Source organism: Lissotriton helveticus, chromosome 3_1, assembly GCF_964261635.1.
Source record: "Lissotriton helveticus chromosome 3_1, aLisHel1.1, whole genome shotgun sequence".
Taxonomy (NCBI): domain Eukaryota; kingdom Metazoa; phylum Chordata; class Amphibia; order Caudata; family Salamandridae; genus Lissotriton; species Lissotriton helveticus.
The window spans coordinates 94,481,816-94,505,193 of NC_136061.1; positions in this window are offsets into that span (position 1 = coordinate 94,481,816).

The following is a 23,378-nucleotide window of genomic DNA, read 5'->3' on the forward strand; positions in this document are numbered from 1 at the left end:
CTGATGGCAATAAAGCCGCGTTTCAGGTGTAATGGATATGTGCTGGCCAGATAGCAGGCTGGGACCGGGTGTCTGTAGGAATTTATCGTGACCCAGGCGTGGCTACGTTTCAGAAAGAGTGCTTTGTCATTGAGACGAGAAGTCATTCTCACACATTTTTTTATAGCTTTATTAAATGCTATCTGGCCTGGGTTTAGGGCCCACAAATCGCTTGCTGACATTTGGTTAATGGCGTCTGTAAGAAGCCGTCCGTACAAACCCCCCGGGTCTATCTGGCTGATTTCTTGCCAGACTAGGGATTCTAAAGTACCTGGCTCAGCTTGTCTTAACTTGTGACACAGATTAAGGTATGCCCCAGTGGCTGAGGCCTCATAGTTTATTAGCCCCATCTCCAACCTGATCTGCGCTGCAGAAGCGGTCTTTGGCAACCGGAGCACCCCTTTATAAATTTTAGTGGTCTGTTGGTTCAGGGTTGTGTTAATTTTACCACTGAAAATCTCAACGCCGTAGGATAAGGTGGGGCCAACCTTTGCTCTCATTACCTCCAAGAGGGGGGCTAAGCTTGGACCGGAAAGATCTTTCGCAAGTTTGCCTAGTGACACGATTAGGGTCACTGCTTTAACTCAGATCTCTCTACGCTGTTTTTTGTAGCTACATTTTGAGTCCAGGTGGACGCCTAGGTATTTATAGGACTGGCCAATTTCTAAACTAACATTATTGAATGACCAGCCGCCGATGTGCTCTTAATTTGAGACTCTAGAGTAGTGCTTACATCAGTCCACGACACCCTCACTATTGTTTCCGGTTGACGGTGGTGATGGTTTAACCTTCCTATATATATAGATATATATATATATATATATATATATCTATATTTATGTGTGTGTATATATATTTCTTGTAAAGGATTCTCCAGTCATATATATATATATATATATATACATATATATATATATATATATATATATATATATACACACACACACACACACACACACACACACACACACACACACATATAGGTTTGTTCAAGCTTGATAATTTATAAAGGTTCGTACTTTGAATTACTACCCTTTTGTGCTACAATTCTTTTGCATCGTACTTCTTCTCTTCTGTGTCCCTATGGCTGACGTTGAGATCCCACCACATAGTAAGGTGTCCATTTACAGGTGTTTGGCGTCACCGTGGATGGCATGGCAGTCGTTTTTGTGGTGAGTGCTGAAGCGGAGTATCCGTTTAAGCTTCTCTACTCATGGGTTACCTTTCCTGCAGTTAATGCGGGTTCTGGTACGTTTCACAATTATACTCCCACACCGTGCCTCTGGTATACACCATATAGAAAACTAGAGATTCCTATTACAGCCTGGCAGGATCGAGATTGGTTTGCTGGCGCCCTTCCCTAATCAGAAACGGCGGTTCGGTTGGGCCCTTTGTCTATTCCCAGGGCCACGTGGATGGTTTTGGCCGGTTACACTCCACATCATCTGACAGTCACTATAGCTGAGTTGCGTGTACTCTACGCCTTCTTGGTTGGTGTGCACCGGGCTTTAGTGCTATATATATCACGCAACGTCCAGGTGGGGGGCACCTGATGCTGCGATGCAACCAGTTGGACCGGCCGGGATGAAAATGAATCCCGTCATGGTGAATTCGGTTATGGGCAAGCTCCCCCAAGATAAGGATGATATACCTTTTTGGCTTGCTGAGAAATTTGACCAACTGGAAGCAGTGTTTTCTAACACGACTCCTGTTGAGAAACACAGGATTCTGACCATTAGTTTACAGAAAGACTTAATCCCTGAGGTGCCTGATTGTGAGACCAGGGGTAAGATATTTGCGACAGTCTATGCTAAGTGCTTGGGCTGTCCTACCCTCCGTTATTAAGCGTGTAAAAGATAAAAGCGGAGCGGAGGCGGCTGTTTATTTGGGAATGAGACTCGTTGGAGTGTTTGATGTTGTTTCCGATCTCGTCCTTACTAATGTTAAGGGAGATGCAGTGAACTTCCAGGTGTCTAATGCTTTATGTGATGTCCCCAATGCGATAAACCCAGGCAGTTACCGAAAATCATTGCGGAGGCTTACAAGACCATTGGCTGCAATAGTTTGGTTGTTAAGCCTTTTGCTAAAACAACAGCACAAAAGCAAACACAGGGGGTGAGTTTGAATAAAGATGAACGCCCCAATTTTCCAAAGCAGAATTCGAATAAGAAGAAAAAACAGGGGAAACGGCAACAGAAACAGGGGTCACGTCCTGCATCACCAATACCTGCATCTACTGAGCGCACATATGCTTTGCGCGACCTCGCTAATATTAAGTCACCTGATTGTTTTCAGGTTCCTGACCAACGTTCTCCTCGCCCTTTGCAGGATACATCGGTCTCACCAACTGGTGGAGGAGACAGCGGCAGAGGTCGGGGTGCCCAACAAAGCTGTGAGCATCCCCGATAGACGGAAGGTAAAGGAAAGCAAGACTACTTTCCACGTCAACTACCCCAGTTTCAGAAGAAAAAAGTTGCCACTTTAATAGCGAGGTATGCCATGGATAATGAGAGCACAGCTTCGGAACCTGACATGGGCTCTGACGCTGCTAGACAGCGCGGGGGAAATTACAGTAGTGCGGGAAGCATTGCGTCTTTTTCTGAAGGTGACAGCATCTGACAAGTTTGTTGCAGTTGAGACAGCTGACACTAGGGTGGCTTCCCCTGAATGACTCTATGAAATAGTCCTTTTAATTGAAGGTGACATGCAACGTACTATAAAAGGGGTATTTTGGGAAAATCTAACAACTACCTATGACATTTTGTTGGCGGAGGCCGATTGGCCCCCACCATTCGTTCTCGCCGCTCGAGAGGGGAGGAGGTAATCCTCCCTGCTTTCGCACACATGGTGCAGAAGGAGTAGGCCTTGCATTTTGCTGAAGAGTGGGCTACGGTGCTTGCACCGGCGTTGTATTGTACTCTGTGTGGTTGGGACAAATTTTCCCCCATACATGAGATTCCATTGTGGTCTATGCCACAGCCTCAATCCCAATATCCTATGCGATGAGGAGCAAAAGCTCCTGTGGCAGAAATCCTTGAACAATTAGAATATCAGGGTGTAATTGAAACATGTGTATCACCGATGAATAACCCTCTTTTTACAGTGACCAAGCCTGATGGCTCATACCGCTTGGTATTGGATTACAGGCACTTGAACTCCCATTGTCGGACCTGTGCGGTATAGAATACTCACAGTTCTGCCCTTGTGGATAGTCTTGTGCGTAAAAGGTTTAAGACCACAGTTGACATATCCAATGGCTTTTTTAGCCATAACCTGTCCTCTATTAGTAGTCAATGGACAGCTTTCACCTGTGGCGGTAAACAAAAACAGTTCAAAAGATTGGCGATGGGCTATTAGAAGAGTCCAGGTGTTTTTGCCGCCCGCATAGTCTCTCTTTTGGAGAGACTCGACCGTGATGCATGCTCGTATGTTGATGACATTTATCTCACAGACGAATTATGGCCGCCTCTGTGTCGCGTTGACCACATCATTTGCATGTTTGTGGACTTCAATTACAAATGTAACTTTGCAAAATCACATATTGCGGAGTACACAGTGTTGTTCCTGGGCTATGAGCTCAACAATGAAGGTCGAGGTTTAGCACCTCACTTCCTGGAGAAGTGCACTCAAAACTACAATCTTTACTGGGATTTTTTAATTTCGGGCGTGCTTACATTCCAGGTTATGCCCAGCGTATCAAACCGCTTTACGCTTTGATACACTTACTTTCACCAAATCATGCTGGCAGCTTGAGCATTCAGCTATTTTGCAATCTTTGTAAGCTGATCTTCTTGAATCTAAATTCTTACAGACTCGTGACAACCACACCAACCTGGTAATAAGAATTGTGCCTTGGGCGGTGGGTGCCACTTACCTGACTTCTAATGAGGGTGACACAGGTCCTGTCTGCCCTCGACCCGGAAGACTGGATGGTAGCGTTGGACTTGAAGGATGCCTATTTTCACATCCCCATCCTGCCGACCCACCTGCGTTACCTACAGTTCATGGTAGGCCACGAATATTTTCAGTTCACCATGCTCCCCTTTGGCCTTACCAGCGCACCTCAGGTGTTCACAAAAGTGATGGCCGTGGTTGCACCTCATCTGCACAGATCAGGGGTTTCAGACGCCCCTGTCTCCATGACTGGCTGTTGAAGTCGGGCTCACCCCAGACAGTTGTCTCCCACCTCCAGACTATGGCCGACCTCTTGCATTCGCTGGGGTTCTCCATCAACGTGGCAAAGTCACACCTGATTCCCTCTCAGAAGCTCCTCTTCATCAGAGCGGTTCTGGACACGATGCAGTTTCGGGTTTATCCTCCCGAACAGCAGTCCAGGATATTCTGGCTATGATTCTGATCTTTCAGCCTCTATCCCAGGTTTCGGTCAGGCTCACCCTGAGGCTGCCGGGCCTCATGGCCTCCTGCATCCTGCTGGTCGATCATTCCAGATGGTATATGCGCGCTATGCAGTGGGACCTGAAGTTCCAGTGGGTGCAGCATCAGGGGAATCTGTCCAATTGCGTCCAGATCTCGGAGGGCACTGCACGACCATTGCAGTGGTGGCTCACGAACCAGGATTGGATCACCGACAGATCCCTCTCCCTTCTGCAACCAGATTTTACAGTGGTGACCGATACTTCTGAGATGGGGCGGCCACATGGGAGAGGTGGGGATCAGAGGCCTTTGGTCTCCGGTGGAGTCCCAGCTCCATATCAACCTTCTGGAGCTCAGGGTGATTCATCTTGCACTCAAGGCATTCCTTCCCTCTGTCCGGGCAAGTGTAGTGCAGGTGTTCATGGACAATACCACCGCCACGTGGTACTGCAAGAACCAAGGTGGGGTGGGGTCATGGACCCTATGTCAAGAGACCCTCCGCCTCTGGACATGGCTGGAACATCAGGGCATTTCCCTGGTAGTTCAACACCTGGCAGGATCCATTGGTTTGGAGAAACTTCCCCCAGTGGATCTGTGTGAGTGCATACTGTCCTCTTCTGTTTGCCACGTAAGGTTAAGGTCCTACATGAGTATAATCTGTCCTTCTGCGAAGCCCCCCAACATATCAAGGAGAGACGTCACAAACGCCAATTGGCCTGTAGAAGGGGTATAGTCTGACACAAAGGTGACCAATCTCCCCCTAAGCTTCCCCTTCACCATCACCACCCGTCCCTCTCTGTCTGTTTTTATGCCCTCCTGCTGAAATTTCATGTGGTTGTGAAACAATAACGCAAGCCCATTATGTTTAGTGCTGGCCGAGGACCTGAATATAAGGGAGTAGTTTTTATGCCGGAGCCTAACCTCCTCAGATCTCTTTGAGTGTGTTTCCTGAAGCGCCACCACATCGATTTGATGATCAACCAGAAATTTCCATATTTTGTGGCGCTTGAGCGGGGAGTTCAGACACTTTATGGTCCATGAAGTTACAATAATCATCCCTCCAAGTTAAGCATAACTCCCTCAAGGAGTGGCCCCACTAGTTTTCCCCTCTTCTCTCCCCTTCTTCGACCTCCATATTCTCCTCCCCACACCAGTGACCGACCGTAGCGAAGTTGAATTGAAACCTGGCAGCTTCCCCTGTTTCTCTACCAAACCCCTGAGTATGAACCGCCCCAGAACTATGAAAACAAACAACGTGGAAAAACCTGGACTGCTTGGCCAACGAGCCCCTCACAGTGAAGTCTCTCCAGAATGAGGACATGCTGACTGGAGCCTTGGTCAAGGCCCACCACCTAGATGTCTAATGGTGCCAATAGGATGTAATGTTCCCTTTCGTTATGGTCAGCCTAACTATATCCATTTGTGACCTGGAGTGCCTCTGGAATCAGTTCCTTTCTCTGCCTTAGACGTAGATACTGTCCTTTACCATCTATGTGCCTTCAAGTTCATTTGTTCCCCCGGCTACTAGCATCTTCCCAAGCTTTCCTGGCTGATACTGTAGCAAGTCTCCCCACCCACTATATCGTGGTTTGCCGACCCTTGGTAGCTGTGCACCACTGAGCAGGTTTTGTGAGCATGGCTCTTTCCCTTTCACGGGGACCGAAGTAGGCTCCTCCTCGAAAACCGGAAGACCCAAAACATCCAGGCCTTCTCAGAGTTCGGCAATGTGCTACATCTTGTTGTGGAGTTCAAAGGCAAGCCCAAACTGATATGTCCAACAGTGTCTGATGTCCGCTCGTAGCTTTTCCATGAGCATTCTGAAGCTTTGCCTTCCTTGGAGGGTGGATTGCGCCAAGTCCTGGAACAACACATAGGAGAAGCCTTGAAAGGATATTGTATTCTTCTTCATTGCTGCCTGTAGGATGACTTACTTAACTTTGAAGGAGTGGAACTTGACCAGGACATCGCGAGTACGTCTTCTCTCTCTGGGTATTGAGGGTCTTACGTGGTGGACCTCCAAAGCCAAGAAGGCCTCCAAATCGGGCCCCTCTGCTCTCTCCTCCAGGTCCTGAATTCTAATGTTGTCTCTTCTCGAGCGGTCTTCCAGATCTTCCTTTTTAAGGAGCGCCAATTGTAGTTGTTTATACAGGTCCTGTACACTTTCTTGGGTATCAGCCATACGTTTGTCCAAGTCCGATGTTTGGCCTTCCACCTCTAACCCCTTTGGTGCTCACGACGGCCCCCGGCCATCATGTGTCATGGTGGATGTGTGCTAACGACAGCCGGGGGCCGTACAAATCCGCCCTCTCATTAATTCTCCCGCACAGCTGGAGAATTACCACCACGCGCAAGGGGCTAATATTCTTGTTTCTATGGAATCCACATCGTCTTGAAGGGACGTCATAGGTCAGCCTTTAGTTTCTCCATTGAGGCAACAGGTCCCTATTTAATTCCATGCGCAGTTTGGCCTTAAATTCCCTCAAGGAGGTCAACAGATCTTCCTTGGTGAGCAACATGTCAAACTTAGTGTTCCTCTGGTCTTGAGGTTGCTTTTTCTCTGTGGGTGTCAAAAAATGTGAGACTTTGGGTGCAGCTTTTTGTGGTGGCATAGATGCGGCCCCCGGCTCCTGAGTGTGCGCAATGAGCTTCCGGCCTCCAAGTGGCCCCAGATCTTCTCAACCAACCCCTCTAGTACCTTTCTCAGAGAGTAGTTGGCTTGGAGCCTCGCGAGGTTAAATGGAACCAGAAGGCCTTCCCTCTACCTACAAAGAAACATTGGCTGCCATCTTAGAGTCAGGCACGCAGTCACCTTAGTCTCTTCCTCGGCTACAACATTATAGGAGCTATGTTGGAGTTAGGCACGGCCAGGGCTCAATATACCTCCCATGCTGGGATCACCTTCGAAAATTCTGTGGCGGTCTTGACCACCCCAGAGTCACTCTCAGGGTCGACCGGGTAATTTGTGGCTCCCTCACTCACTGCCGTTGTGTCCCTCCTCTTCTTTTGCTGCTCCTCGTCATTACAGCTACCAGGCAAGGCTCTCCTGGGTTCTCCAACCCCTTCAGATGTCGCTGGTGCAAATTTTGGGTGGGGCCGACCCTCACTACTGCCCACGGCGCATTCCTTGCCTCCAGCCTTCACCTCGCCTGCACCTCCCGGACATTTTCTTGACTCAAATACATCCGCAGCGCCATCTTGCCTCATGCAGCTGCTCCAGGACTTCGGCTCTGCACAGGCCTTTCTGCACCCTGGTGCGTGGTCAATCGTGGCTCCTATGTGGGCCCAATGCTCCAGGGTCCTGCTGGTGCGAGTTGCTGCTGCATCCGTGCTCTTGGTCCGGCTCAGACAGCTGCGTGGCGTAGGAGCCGATAGGGATCACGTCCGATCGGACATCTTGCCTAGCCAAGTCCCCTTTAATTTTTTTTATATAAGTGTGCCTCATAATGGAGGGCCCGCTTTCATGTACTTTGTCGGGGAGCAGACCTTCAGGTTTCATTACACCACCGAGCTGGGGTTACAAACGTGGTATGAATATCTGATAGAGACTTCTTGCCACATATTCCTTACATTAGAATATTCCCCAGACATCAGGCTGGATCCAGAAACATTCCAAGCAGTACCCATGTGTGCCGGTATGTGGCACTGATCGACTATGCGTCAGCATCATTCGCATCGTCCACACCAGAAGTGATGTGTGGGGGAGTATATAGGTGCCACCCTAGCATGTTGACATCATTAATTTTCTTTCCATGCCAGTCAGCGCAGATCTGGAGAGAGCTACCCCAAGAGACCTTTGACTGACGTTTTTTCGACATTTTGTTGAAGCTTTTTCTCAAGAGACATTGTTTCCCAGTGTGTCAGGGATGTCCTCCAAAAACTGGAATCTTTTAAACTCACACAGATGTCTGTGACAGTCCCTCACCACGTTTGTCTTTGGTGCTTGGAGCTGGATCATGACTCAGAGTCCTGTGAAGACTGCCACTCCATGAACCCAAAGGCTTTGCGGGAGCGGTCTCTGAAGCTCTTGGTCGCCCTGCGATAGAAGATTCTGCAGTGCTCCAGATCCCGGTCACATGGGTTGATACTGGGACCGTGTTCTGAGCCACTCTCAACATTCGTCTTAACGGTCGACGTTAACATCGCGTAAGTCCCACAAAAAGGAAAAAAAATCCAAGAACTTGAAGCATACTTCTACTTCTCCATGGCAGCTCAAGTCTTTGAAGGAGGCATAGGAACGACATCACAATTTGAAGCCCCGCTCCCACGCATACACTGCGGAGCTTTTGCCTGGGTCTTCTCTGCACCTTTCAGAGCTTTCTGCAGCAATCCCTGCCCAACCCAAGAGGTTGACCATGCACCTACTCGGGTAGCCGGCCCCGCCTGCGGGCCCGATTTTTTAAAATGTATTTTATTTAATGCGATTTTATATAGCGCGAACAATACCCAAAGGTGTCAGAGCGCTTTACATAAGAACCCGTCGCAATATGTAAAGTCACACAAGGAAGAGATACAAACAGAAAGAAAAATTGCTAATGTACAAATGGTAAAGTCACTCAAGGAAGAGATACAAATGGATATACTCTAAGAGTCACTTAGAAATGGTAGAGAGTACAAAGGTCTACTGCAAATACTAGTGATTGGAGTTATCTCTATATACATAGGGAAGGGATACAAATGGATATACTCTAAGCAGCAGGATCTAGTGATAAACCCAGAGCGACTCCACACGCCAGACTGCGACCTCTTTTGAAGCCCAGTCCAGTGCGTCATTTATGATGCTACGGATGCACCATGACTGTGCCAATGCCACCGTCATACCTGACTCCGACATGGAGCAGGATGGGCTTTGTTCGATGCAGGCTGGAAACAGACCTTCAGAATTGGAGCCAGTTACTATATCCTTGACATGCTTGGAGAGGGAGTTGATTGGGAGGGGTCTAATGACCCTTATGGTTATACTAACACCCTTGATGAGCATGAAGACAACTGGTATAAGGAATTGACAGATGCCAGAGTTTCCGACACGCACAGGACTTACGTTGTACCGACCATGGTGCAGACATCTGATGCTTGCAGTTCTGGTGGACACACTCTGAGCTCCAGCAGTGCTCGGTGTCTCAGGGGAATGCATTGGTGAAGACAAAAGATCTGGCTTTTATATGCTATAGCATGAAAGAACAGGCATGGACATATGCCTTTTTCATGTGTTAGCACATTAAAGCCAGACCTATTGGAGCTCCAAAAGTGTATTCTAATACTGTCTCGGCCACCGGTGTGTGAAATGGTATCCCAACGTATGTATGTATGTATGTATTTGAGCTTGTAAAGTGCACTGCTACCCGTCCTTAGGTTTCCTGGCGCTGTATAACTCTGGGGAACCCATCCTGGCTTTCCCTGTGGGATGGTCCCTGCTGGGAGTCCCCAAGGTGGAGCCAGGCATCCCCGGAGTTGATGGGGCCGTTGTGGAGATTAGGCAAGCTAATGTCCAGAGTTGCCGAGTGGAAACCCTGATTAGAGTAAGCACCGAAGCAAGAATTATTGAGTCCGCTGACCCAAGTCCATGACCCTGCCGCGTCGGGAATTGAACCCTGGTCCCGGGCCGGCTTCTGCTCCCGGGTCTGCCGCCTCTAACCAGTGAGCCACACTACTCCAACTACCAACTACCAACCAACACTGTCTACTAATCAACCTGAAGGTCAGGTATAGTTGCACCCCTGGTCATCACTGCTGCTGGACCAGTAAACGAGGTTAGTGATCATGTTTAGTTTGAATAATGAAATTATCAGTTTTCTGAATTTAGAGACAGAAGGCCGAGAGCGTTAACACTTGAAGATTCTGAAACCGACATGAGCAAGGGACTTATTTATGAGAAGTAACGCATCGCTGTGTGAAAACAGTGATGCGTCACTTCTCAGTGGGCCCTCCTTGCGACTTGGTGGATGTGTCATATTTACTGTATGACGCATCATGTTGCAAGGAATGACAGATACGTCCGTGTTACGGATCTATTTGTCAGTGTAAAACGGACGCATTGCTGGAGTTGTGTCAGAAGCGTGACGCAACTCCACCAATGTTCCTTCCACATGGGGCAAGTCCCATGTGTAGTGGCCTGCATCAGTCTTTGACATGGGGCTGAGGTGTCCTAGATGTGGTGCACTGAAATCTTATAGATCTCAATACGCCACTTCTACGAGGCTTGGATGCGTGGGAACGCTCACCCTGCATACATTATACCTGATTCAGGTATAATGTGGCGCTGCTTTTTAAAAAGTGACGCATCTGCCTAGATGCGCCACTTTGTAAATATGGCGCAACATTGCGCATTTTTTACATTGCCAGTGCGTCACAACAAGTGACGCAAAAGTGTTGCAAGGGTTCATAAATTCACGATTGTCCTCCCATGTGGACTCTTACACAACAGGGGCCCAACGAAGAGAGCTGACCTTTTTCATAATTTCTTTGCATAAACATTCGACTCTTTCATCTGAGCACCAAAATGACACATCTTAATAATACACTATGGGGCAGATTTATGTTAACTGGCGCATCCCCAGGGATGCGCCAGTTAACATGCGCCACAGTGCGCCACAGCTCCGCCACCCATGGTGCGCCGCATTTATGATGCGGTGCACCATGGGGCAAAAAACGGCACAGATGCGTGACGCATCTGTGCCGTAAAGGTGACGCATTGCTGGAGTTGCGTCGCAAGCGCGACGCAGCTCCAGCAAGGCTCGGGGGTACCCCATCTCCACAATGCTGCGTCAAGACCTACGCCTGCTTCAAGCAGGCGCAGGCTTTTGACACAGCATTGGCCTGAAAGTGACTGAGTGAAATCTTATAGATTTCACTCAGCCACTTTTGCGAGGCGCACCTGCCCCGGAACGCCCACCCTGCGCCGGAACGCCCACAAGCGGCGCAGGGCTTTACAACGTGACGCATCTGCCTAGATGCGTCACGTTGTAAATCGTTCGTAAGGATGCGCCACGTTTACGCCGCCTTGCGTGACGCAACAGCGGCGTAAACGTGGCGCAAGTGCCTCATAAATCTGCCCCTTAGATGTCAATTAAATAATATAAAAACATGACAATTACAATGTTTCGTTGAATTGTTACTGCATCCTTGAGATAATTAGAATGGATGTGGTATACTTGTAATGCTCTGTCAGCAGGGGCCAGATGTATCAAGATACCCTTTTGCGATTCTCAAATAGCGATTTTTAAGGAATCGCTATTTGAGAATTGCAAAATGGTATGTATGTAAAAATTCGCTATTTTTTTGCGATTTCTTAAAATTTCTTAATTGCGGTTAGCAAATTGCTAATCGAAATTAAGGATTAATTTCCCATTCATTTCTATGGGCCAGGAGGCCCGTAGGAATGAATGTGAAATTATTCTCAATTTTCGATTCGCAATTTGCTAATCGCAAATTGAGAATAATTTCAAGGGTGCAAGGGTGTCTTAAGGACACCCTGCCGCACCCCTGAAATTGCCATGTGTGCGCATATGGCGTACAAACATGCCCTACGGGCATGTATGACCGTCACATGCCACCTTTACAAATTTCAAAAAGTGCATTCGTAAAAGAATTCGCAAATTACCCCCAACTACAAGTTGGTGGTAATTTGCGATTTCTTAGAGTGAAATCGCAAAACTATCTTCTTTCTTACATACCATTTAAGGAATCGCTTTTTGCGATTCCTTAAATTGTAGCGCAAAATTAAGGAATCGCAAATTTTGCAATTCCTTAATTTTGCGATGCGATTTTTTTAATACATCGCATTTCCCGTTTTTTTGTAGCAAACGCTTCTATTTTGCGATTCGCAGCGTTTGCGACAAAAAAAACGCTTGAAACATCTGCCCCCAAGTCTTTAACATTCACAATGTTACACAGTTTTAGACCCAGGGGGAAAGGAAGTGTGGTTGGCATCATGCGATGGGTGTGGGTTCTTTCTTCTTCCAGGAGCTGCAATGGCGGTCTCAGCAGCACTCCAGTAATTCCATAGTATCCAGTCAGCTTTCGTTTGATGTTGTAAAAGCATTAGGATACCCCAAAGTCGATTGCATAGTAGCGAAAATCATGGCCCAACACGTCTTATCAGCAGGCAGAACAATACAATACTGTGTAGATCTCAATGCACGTCGTAACCCCTTCAACGCAACGTGCTTGTGGTGGTATTTGTGCAGGTTGTTTGGCGGTAAATATCAGTCGTATATTATCTTATAATCCGCCCCCTGACTGGAACCATGCAGTGTTCCATTGATTATCCTCAATGTCTTCCCCAGTGACTTTAGCCCAGTGTTCTATGAAGGTGTGATTTTGAGGATGTAGCCTACATAAGGATAATATATAATGTGGTGATGGAGCCTGCATAAGGATAATATATAATGTGGTGATGGAGCCTGCATAATAATATATAATGTGGTGATGGAGCCTGCATAAGGATAATATATACTGTGGTGATGGAGCCTGCATAAGGATAATATATAATGTGGCGACACATCCTTTAGTCTCTCCGGCTAAAATCACACATGTATCTTATGAAGGGTGGGGGTGGGGGGGTAGAGATACATTTTTTTTAAGTGCTGCCTTTCTGGTTGGGTGCAGTACCCAAAGCCTCATCTGTGTGTAATGAAAGCGTTCACTTTTAATTTGGATGGACTTTATGTTTGCATAATTCAAAGGGTAGCATTTCCTGACTCCTAAATAGGTCTGAAACAAGCAGTCCACAATCCTCAAGTTTTCAAAGGGTCCAGGGTGTAAGGCTAGAGTAAAGGTGGAAGTGGAATGTATGGGGGTGCGGGGCCCCACTCTGTCTGAAGGAGCTGAAAAGATTAGTCAGTTGGAAAGCTAGCCTATGGGCAAATGCTTTAGAGTATATCTATCTGGACCTGTTGCTTTGTGGGCTTTGCAGAGCAGATCCCCTTAATCTCTGTACTTCTTATATATGCATGATAAGCAGCAAGTTAAAAATTCTCATTTGAAACTCCCCTGCATTATTGTTTAACCTACAGGCAGCCAGTTCTTGCATGTACTAATATTTGTGTTGCTTTTGGTATTTCTTGACACAACTCATCAGCACTGTGCACAGCACCTACCGAGCACCTTGTCAAATATGGACTACACTGTTTTATGTTTTCATGACAGTGTTACAGTGTTACCATTGGCAGCTGCTATGCATATTTGACTACATAAACCACTTTAGACTCATTGTATCACATGTCTAACATCAGAAGTATAGAGATGATGGGGCTCAACTCTGTACTTACTAACCACCTGTTATGCTGACTGGCAAGTAGGGCAGCAACCAAGCACCTCCACTTCTGTCTTGGGCAAGTTTCCATGTAGTGCCCCATATGTGGTACAGGGTCTGCATTTTTGGTTCCACACTTTGCCTCCAGGTGTTCTTTGGCCTGCCTCTCTTCTGTTAGAATTCTGGGGTCCAGTAGAAAGCTGTTCTTGTGATGGAGTATTGTTCTCTTCTCATGGTGTTTCCTATCGATCCCCATCTTTTTCTCCTAATGATGGTATCCATGCATCCATGTCTTGCTTGAATCCGGTCAGCAGCTCCTAGTTAGTGATGGTTCACAGCCAGAAATACATAGGATTCTTTTCAAGTTACCAGTGTGGAAGGCTGACACTTTGGTGATGTCGCTTTTTGTCATCTGACAGCATTCTGATCAGACCTGCATCCGATACCTATACCCAGTAATTCCATGCACCTATTCCTAGTTCTTACACCCCTGTTCTATACGGCGTTCACACTGCTTCAAATACCACCGTTGCCACAAGGCCTACCAATCAGCTTCACATATCACTAACGGTATAATTGGCTATCACAAATGAAGTATGTCACTTGAATGTATGTCTTGTATTACAAATTGTCATGGTAAAACTACAAAATGCCAATAAATATATGTTTTTTAACACTGACAGCATTCTGATCTATACAAGAGTGTGGACAGAACACAGCTCTAGTAAAGACTCAGCTTGGTGTTGGTGCACACATTGTTCCGCATGCTGAAGGCATTCCTGACCATGTTTAGTCTGCTCTTGCTGTCAATGTCTGCCCCGCCATCAAGTCACAATTATTCTGCCTAAGTAGGTTATCTCTTCAGGTATGGCTAGGTCCTTTCCTTCCACCTTGCCTGGTGAAGGGTTTAGGATGTTAAGTGGCATGACTTGTGATTTCTTCGCATTGATCTTCCCGTTCACTTGCTGTTCTTATATGTTGAGGCGTGATGTCTTTTTCTGGAATCTATGACATAATATCGACAGACAGAATATCTACCTACAAAAATATCGATACAAAAATATCGAAGTCAAAAATATCAGAGTTATATCTTCATAAAGGTAAGTACAAAAATATCGAAAATGTAATATCGTAGTACAAAAATATCGAAAGTAAAAATATCGTTTTTTTAAATGTATTAATAATACTGTAAAAATAGTTTAAAAATACATATAATTTTACAAATATTAAATAAAAACATTAAAACATTTAGAAAATTATAACTAATACATATACATTTAAAATAAATTAAAAACTACATATAAATTAATATATATACATACTCTACATATTGCAACAGTAGGAAAATCGTTGGATAGCGTAGGGGTAAAATTTACTATTCCCACTCCAGAGGGTGCAACAGTAGGGAAAGCGTTGGATAGCGTAGGGTTTTAAATTACTATTCCCACTCCAGAGGGTACAACAGTAGGGAAAGCGTTGGATAGCGTAGGGGTAAAAATTACTATTCCCACTCCAGAGGGTGCAACAGGTGGGAAAGCGTTGGGTAGCGTAGGGGTTTAAATTACTATTCCCACTCCAGAGGGTGAAACAGTAAGGAAAGCGTTGGATAGCGTAGGGGTAAAAATTACTATTCCCACTCCAGAGGGTGCAACAGTAGGGAAAGCGTTGGATAGCGTAGGGGTAAAAATTACTATTCACACTCCAGAGGGTGCAACAGTAGGGAAAACGTTGGATAGCGTAGGGGTAAAATTTACTATTCCCACTCCAGAGAGTGCAACAGTAGGGAAAGCGTTGGATAGCGTGGGGGTAAAAATTACTATTCCAACTCCAGAGGGTGCAACAGTAGGGAAAGCGTTGGATAGCGTAGGGGTAAAAATGTATATTCCCACTCCAGAGGGTGCAACAGTAGGGAAAGCGTTGGATAGCGTAGGGGTAAAAATTACTATTCCCACTCCAAAGGGTGCAACAGTAGGGAAAGCGTTGGATAGCGTAGGGGTAAAAATTACTATTCCCACTCCAAAGGGTGCGACATTAGGGAAAGCGTTGGATAGCGTAGGGGTAAAAATTACTATTCCCACTCCAGAGAGTGCAACAGTAGGGAAAGCGTTGGATAGCGTAGGGGTTAAAATTACTATTCCCACTCCAGAGAGTGCAACAGTAGGGAAAGCGTTGGATAGCGTAGGGGTAAAAATTACTATTCCCACTCCAGAGGATGCAACAGTAGGGAAAGCGTTGGATAGCGTAGGGGTAAAAATTACTATTCCCACTCCAGAGGGTGCAGCAGTAGGGAAAGCGTTGGATAGCGTAGGGGTAAAAATTACTATTCCCACTCCAAAGGGTGCAGCAGTAGGGAAAGCGTTGGATAGCGTAGGGGTAAAAATTACTATTCCCACTCCAAAGGGTGCAACAGTAGGGAAAGCGTTGGATAGCGTAGGGGTAAAAATTACTATTCCCACTCCAAAGGGTGCAACAGTAGGGAAAGCGCTGGATAGCGTAGGGGTAAAATCTACTATTCCCGCTCCAGAGAGTGCAACAGTAGGGAAAGCGTTGGATAGCGTAGGGGTTAAAATTACTATTCCCACTCCAGAGGGTGCAACAGTAGGGAAAGCGTTGGATAGCATGGGGGTAAAAATTACTTCCCACACTACTCCCCCTTTAACACACAACACACTACACATACAAAAAACTAAATTAATGTACATTTCTATTAATCAATTAATAACAATTAATATTACTAAATTGATGTAATTATAAATGAACTAATTAACACATATTAATTACTAATTAATTAACAATAAATACCAACAAATAAATACAATCTCTTTAATTAATTAAATTTAATTATATCACACCCTATCCCCCTATAAACACACAACCCACTACACATAAATACATCACATCATTTAATCACTTAATAATTATTAATTAACAATAACAAAAACATTAAATATATTAGCACATTAACTCTAATTAATTTAATTAAATAATTAATAATATTTAATTACCAATTAATTATTAATTAACAATAACAATAAATTAAATATATTAGCACATTAACTCTAATTAATTTATTTTACTAATTAATATTATTTAATTACCAATTAATTAATTAACAATAACAAAAATGTATATATATTAAAACATTAACTCTAATTAATGTAATTAACTAATTAAAAAAATAATTACCAATTAAATATTAATTTAAAATATTTACAAAAATATATTAATTAATTAATTATTATTAAATTACTTCCCACCCTATTCCCCTATAAACCCACAACCCGCTCTGATACTAAAATGCAAAATGTAATCAAATTTACTAATTTTCAAACATACATTACAAAACATATTTAACAAACATATAAACAAAATAATAAAATACATAACACTAAACAAAATTTCGATATTAGTAAATTTCGATATTTTCGATATTAGTGACATACATACCTTAAAAAAACGATATTCTGTCTGTCGATATTTTGGACATCGATATTCTATACCATCGAAATTAAAACATCGATATTATTGTATATCGATATTTTAATTTCGATATTTTGTCTCACTACCCTTTTTCTGCATAGGCTAGTGAGTGTAAGAGAGCAAGACTAGATCATCTGCATAATCAAGCTCCTCGAGCGTATAGAATAAAGTAGATCTAATACGTCTGGCTGGTCTTCTCTTGTGCATTGCATCCCCAGTCAATGACTAGACTGGAGAGCATCTCTGAGATCACCCATCCATCTCACACAGATCTTGACTTTAAAACTATACTCACTAGCTCACATTTTTCTGATAACATTATCATAGAAGCTCCTGATGCAGAGAACTATTCAATGTGGTATACCCCAGAGGCTATCACAGCAGATACTGTCAAAGACTTTCTCAAAATCAATGAAGTTTTTTTGTTTCTTTAACCATATTTTATTGGCATTTACGTATCAGCAGTACATACTCAATTCGTTTCCTATCATAGACTTTCCTGGTTAACAGTTCAAAGTGTTATTCCTAGCTGTTTAGCTAGTCCCTTGTCCATATCTCTTCTTGCTGTTTGACTTTCCGCCATACTATGCAGCTCTAGTTGTAAGGGACTACCACCCAATATAACAATCTAACAGTTCCCTACCCAACTGTCCCCCCCGCCTCGCCACCCCTCGCTGCTGTCGACTAACCTGCCACTATGTCTCTCGCTGCACTTGTGGTCTGCGTCTCACTCTCTATAGGCTAAGCCGTAGGCCGGACCCACGCAAACCTTCAGGTCTGTAGATGTTAGGGTTCTATGGTCCGCTCATGACACCCCCTCTCTCCCCTTCTGTTTCTGGCTATTAGGGCTGACCAGTCGAAACCCGGCCTGAGGTGTGCTGGGAGCAGACTCCTGGTCTACATTCTTCAGGTCGTCTACTAATACTCCCCAAGCATGCGCCCTCTCCAGTCTGCCTATGCCTCGTTGCGCATTCCGAAGCATTATTCTATGTTCGCAGCCCGCCCACTTCTCTAGTTCCTGCTTCCAGTTGACCACCCCCGGACCCGCTGGGACCTTCCATTTGCTTGTTAGTTCGCGTTTTGCTAATATATATGCTAGGTCTTGAAACCTTGCCGTGACCTTGGTCTTAGAGAAGTGGGGGAACAGGTTGAGTAGCACATGGCTGGGGGTGCATGGGATCAACTTCCCCGTGACGTGCGCTGTCTCCCTAACCACTTCTTGCCAGTAACCTTTTAGCTGTCGGCAGCTCCACATCATATGGATGTGGATGTAGCTAGCTCCTATCACCTGACAGCGAGGGCAACTCTCATCATCTCGATGGAAATAGCGATTAATTATGTCAGGTGTGATGTATGCTCTATGTAGGGTGTAAAAACTAATTAATTGGAATCGTGCATTACGGGATACCTTGGTGGCCCGGAGGAGCGCATTTTCCCAATCCTTATGCTCTATAGGAATTCCAAGGTCCGCCTCCTATTTATCCTTCAGTCCCTCCAGCGGTCTCGTGGAGTCCCGCCGAATGGCTCGATAGAGGCACGATACCGCCTTGATGACACCTCCTGCTAGGCTTATGTATTCACATGTGGAGTACGTGAGTGGTTCGGTTGTCCCCTGACCCCAGTGTCTGCGCATGGCCCCAGTAACCACCCCCACATAGTAAAAAGTGTTCCTGCGGGATGTCACAGTTTGCTTGGAAGGCCGCAAACGGAAGCAGTTCCCCGTCACCATATAGGTCCCCTATTTTAGTGACTCCCGCTTGCGCCCATTCCGCTAATCCTCTCCAGTGGCCCCCTTGTGGGAGCGCTTCTAGTAACGCCACTGACATCTCTGGGGAGTAAGGACGTTTGGTTTTGGTCTTCTGGAGACACCTGGCCCAGCAATTCCTGTTCCGAAGAGCTTATCTTTCGCTGTTTAATGGTGCCCATTAATGTGCTCATGACATCCGCCCTATTCGGGGTGAATGGGGGCTTCCTCCTTTCTGAGTGTAGACTACCTGCCACCTATTGCGTAAAGCGTTGGAGTTGTCCTGCCAGGTAATAGTTCTCCATATCCGGCACCGCTAATCCTCCTTCCACCTGCGCCCTTCTAAGCGTAGCTAAGGCCACTCTGTTTCTACTGGGCCCCCAGATAAAAGTTGTAATAAGAGAGTCGAGCAATCGAAATCACGCACTGGGGATCCACACCGGTAGGGTGGTGAAGAAATATAGCAATCGGGGCAGAGCTATCATTTCCAGTTGGGAAATTCACCCCGCCACCGATAGGGGTAGCGTTCCCCAAAAGGCCATACAGCTTTAAGCGATCGCAGAGCCCCCCCACCCCCAATCCCCTCCTGAACATCAGAAAGGTCATGATACTTTCACCTCTAGGTATCTAAAACAACGCGGCTCCCACTGTAGGCCTCCCAGGCCCATGGGAGGTGGAGTATCTCTTGTCACCGGGAAGAGTAGTGACTTCTGCCAGTTAACGCATAGTCCAGAAAGTGTTTTGAACTCATCCATCATGTGCCGGGCCCCCCCTAAAGCTGCAACAGTGTCTTTTAGGAACAACAGGAGATCATCTGCATATAATGCAATGTGGTGTGTCTGCTCAACAAGTCTAATACCCTCATATGGCATCCAGAGCATGCTATGCACGCAAGTGGCTCTATTGCCAGAGTGAATAATAGGGGGAGAGAGGACACCCCTGTCTCGTGCCCCTCTCCACCTGGTATTGCTTTGAAATGGTGCGGCCCGTGCAGACCCTCGCTACTGGGTCCTTATATAGTGTTTTAACCCACTGGACGAGCCCCTGGCCCAGCCCCATTCATGTGAGCACCGCATACAAAAATTCCCATTCGAAACTATCGAATGCTTTCTCAATATCGATAGCAAAGATCACCCCCTTCAGAGCTTCCGCCGTACCATGTTGTAGAACTGCGAAAAGACGCCTGATGTTAAGGGTTGTATTTCTGCTAGGGATGAATCCTGCTTGGAAGGAATGGACCAAGGAGGTCATATGTAGTAGCAGTCTGGTGGCTAATTTCTTACTTAAGATTTTAAAATCTAAATTTAGCATCGACAGTGATCGGTATGCTGTGCACTCTGTTGGGATCTTGTTGGGCTTGAGCAGGGGAATCATTACCGCCTATAGCGTGTCTGTGGTAGACTACCGCCTTCCCATGTTTCCGCGTATAGTTCCACCAATCTGGGTGCTAGTTCTGCAAGGTATGTGGCATAGAATTCCTGGGGTAGACCGTCGGTGCCAGGGGTTTTCCCTCGTGCCATAGCTTTGACCCCCCCCCTACTGATCTCCTGTTCTGTTATTGCAGTTCCCAGTAACTCTGCATCCCCGCCTCAAGGGTGTGGAGCAGGAGGGGTGATAAATAGTCTGTAATCCTATCTATTTCGCGGCTTCCAGTGCTTTTGTACAAGTGGGCATAGTATTCACGGAAGCGGTTATTAATCTCCACTTGTCTATGTAAGGGTCGTCCTATCTGGTCATGAATTGTCAATATAGTACTGTCCCGCTTGGACGGGTTGGCAAGCCATGCCAACAGTCGCCCTGCATTGTCTCGTTCAACATGCGTCCTATCCATGTACTTCTGGTAGTCGAAGCAACTAAGATGCTCTTCCTGAACTGCTACCTCTTCTCAAAATCAATGAAGTTGATGTATATTTGCTTCTGCCACTCTGTGCACTGCTCTATGATGCTGCATAGAGCAACGATCTGATCAACAAACCCTCTGCTCTTGCAGGACTCAGCCTGTTCTTGTCTACAGCATCAGAAATGCGCGGCATAATGATTTTTGCAAGTATTTTACTGAGTGAAGGGTGATTCCATGCCATTTGTTGCAGTTAGCTAATGCTCCCGATGTAAATAGTGGTCAGATGATCTTGGGCTCAATGTCGACGGACTCAATAATTCTCGCCTCGGTGCCTACTCTAATCATGGGTCTCACTCTGCAACTCTGGGCAATAGCTTGCTTAATCTCCACAACGGCCCGAAAGCGCTAGGATGCCTGGCCTCACCTTGGGGGTGCCCAGTAAGGGGCATCTCACAGGGAAAGCCAGGAAGGGTTCCACAGCGGTATACAGCGCCAAGATGCCAGTCAGGTGATAGTGCGCTTTACAAGTATACATACATTTACCTACATTTGTATACATCTTGGCTGGTGTTTCAGGGTATGCCTTAAACATTTCTGCATTCAATCTGTCTTGCTCAGGAGCTTTCCCGTTCTTGAGAGATCAGATGGCAGTGATAATTTCTTCTTTCAGTGGTGGGGAGTTGTTCACATCCAAGTCTGTCTCTGCTTCTTGGATGTCCGCTTCACCTGTTGGTACTAGTCTGTTCAAGACTTTTTTTTAAGTGCTCGGTCCAGCGTGCCCCCTGCTCTTTCTCTGTTGTGAGTAGTCTGCCCTGCTTGTCCAGGACATGGGTGTTGTACGTTGCACAAGATTTACTGCTGTCTTTCTTTGTGATCTTGATGACCTTTCACCATTCTCCTCCACTGGCTGCCTCCTCTGCTTGGTTGGCAAAGGTATCCATGTATGGCTGCTTGTCTGCTCTTCTCATTCTTTTTACTGCTCTGTTTGCTTCTATGTACTGTGACTTTTACTTCTCCTGCATCCTCTTAGATTTGACCTCCATGAGTTTCTTTTTTTGTTGCCCTCTTGCCTTCAATAGCTTGCCATGTGTCTTGTCTTACCCATTTTTTCCTCTATTTTTGTCTTGGTCCTCAGACATGTTTCACTGCTTCTCACATGTACTGGAGAGACCTGTTCCAATTTCTTGTTGACTGCATCTGTAAATGGCTGAGCCTGATCTTTCATGTCTTCCAAGAGTTGGAACCTGTTTTTGATGGGTGAGACAAATTACTTCTCAGTTTTAAGGTTCTGCACTTTTGCCACATCGAAGAGCCGTCACCCTGATGCTTTGCGTCCTGTTTTCTCAGCTTCAGCTTCACAACAGCAGTCACTAAATGGTGACTGCTGTTGTGTCCTTGCCGACGTTCGATACCCTCCTCACTCTGACATATTGCAGTGGGTCTGTAGGTGCCCCTTATCAGTCGGTCAGTCTGGTTTCCATTGGGTGAGCACCACGTTAGTTTGTGAATGAAGGTAGAGAGTCCCTCCTATGTGCAAATCATTTATGATGCAAAATTCTAAGGGGAAGATTTACAAGGAACTGACGCATCTGCATAGATGCGTCAGTTTCCTTGCGTCACCTCCAAATGTCCTTGCGCCTTCATGGATGCACTGTATTTACAATACAGTGCACCATGGCGCAAGGAATTACAGATGCGTCAGAGATTTTGGACGCATCTGTTGGAGGAAAAGTAACGCATTGTTGGAGTTTGTCACAAAAGTGATGCAACTCCAGCAATGCACCAGAAAACATAGGTAGGTCCCATGTAAAATGCCCTGCGTCAATCCTTACGCCTGGTCTGAGCAGGAATAGGGATTTTGACGCAGTGAAGCCGTAGAGTGACGCAGTGAAATCTTGTAAATTCTACTGCACCAGTTCTACGTGTTTTTTTGCATAGGAATGCCTACCCTGCATACATTATAGCTGGCGCAGGAATAATGTGACGCAGGGCTTTACAACAGGACTCCCTAGATGCGTCACGTTGTAAATGTGCCACAAAATTTACGCCTTCGCTGCGTCACAAAAGTGACGCAACGGCGGCGCAAAAGTGATGCAAGGGCTTGTAAATCTGCCCCTAAGTCTTTCTACATTGCAGTTTATTGTTCCACAATCATCCTTTCCAAGGATTCTTTCGAGGCTTGTGTTGTCATTTCACACTTTAACATTCCAGTCTCCCATTACAATCTTTAGGTCATGGCTTGGCACTGCTTTAAGCTCAGCTTGCAGCTGTTGGTAGAATATGTCCTTGAAATTTTCCTCTGCGTCATTTTTTGGGGCACAGCAGTGGTGGCGTTGGTGTGTCCGCCTTTTAACCTGGCTGTCATCTGTCTGGTTCAGTCTGGCTTCCACTCACTAAGGCATTTCTCTGTCCCATTGCTCACAGTGATGGTTACTCCTTGTGTTGTTGGTCCTGTTCCCTTTCGGAGTACAGTACTGCCTCATGTGGTGGTTTTCATTCTGCCAAATCTAGTCTACCTACTTTTGCCAACTCCCAGGATGTGTAGTTTGTAGCTCCTCACCTCGGATGTTACTGAAGCCTGCTTTCCTGTGCCATACATAGTATGTATATTCCAGAATCCGACTCTGGTCTTGCACTTGACATTCAGAAGT